The sequence below is a fragment of the Sinocyclocheilus grahami genome, unplaced genomic scaffold (assembly GCF_001515645.1).
Source record: "Sinocyclocheilus grahami isolate Dianchi unplaced genomic scaffold, SAMN03320097.WGS_v1.1 scaffold372.1, whole genome shotgun sequence".
Taxonomy (NCBI): domain Eukaryota; kingdom Metazoa; phylum Chordata; class Actinopteri; order Cypriniformes; family Cyprinidae; genus Sinocyclocheilus; species Sinocyclocheilus grahami.
In genome coordinates, this window is record NW_015505551.1 from 828,498 (window position 1) to 829,425 (window position 928).

General features: G+C 30.0%; 1 pseudogene; it reads left to right on the forward strand.

The window, feature by feature from the left end:
* Positions 1-928, forward strand: part of LOC107549424 (protein FAM134A-like) — a 16,733-nt pseudogene that overhangs the window by 2,228 nt on the left and 13,577 nt on the right.

Genomic DNA, 928 nt, shown 5'->3' on the forward strand with positions numbered 1-928 from the left:
TAAGAAGTACAATTTTGTAATGTACACGAAAACGAACAGGAAGCCAATGCAGCTGGAAAATAATTGGAGATATATGATCAAAAGTACGTGAGCGGGTAATTATCCTAGCTGCTGAATTCTGGATTAGCTGTAATCAGTGAAGTTTTTTATGAATCGTTTTGTTTTTCTGTGTTGCATTTTTTTGCAAACGTTTTATTGCAGATGCTATTTTATTGTTTTGTTTTTAATTACATTTTTATGTTTTGTCATTGTGTTTTATAACTAATGTAATTTTCTTTCTTTTTCTTTTCTTTCAAGTATGTATGTATGTATTTATTTATCAAAAACTATAAAATGTGGACACTAAAAAACTAAAAAGTGTTTTATTTGAAGTGCATCATGGGAAGTTTTACACTCTATTGACTATTGTCTATTGATTCACATGTATGCTTGACATTTGTAGATAATTTTTCTTCACTATCTACTCTAGCTAATTTATTTGGAAGAAATATGTTCAGTAATAATAATAATAATTGTCATTATTATTACTTAGAAATGTATACATACTGTAGCATACAATTTCTATTTGTCTAAAAAAAACATATGTTGAGCTTGTAAGCATGAAGCATACAATCATGAGGAACATACATTCAGTCAGGTGTGTTTAAATGTTTGACTGGTACTGTAAAATAATTACCCCACAGTATTGCGTGCCTTTATTAATATATTCACTTTAGTCATTATATCATCTGATGACGACATGTCTATTGTTATGTGAAGCTCCAACACCCATCAATCACAGCCACTCCTAATACATTTGGGTTTCCACAGTGATGTATTTTCTCTCTACTAGGTATTCACAGCAATGAAAATACACTGAAAAAAATTATAAACGCAACACTCATGTTTTTGCCCCCATTTTTCATGAGCTGAACTCTAAAGATCTAAG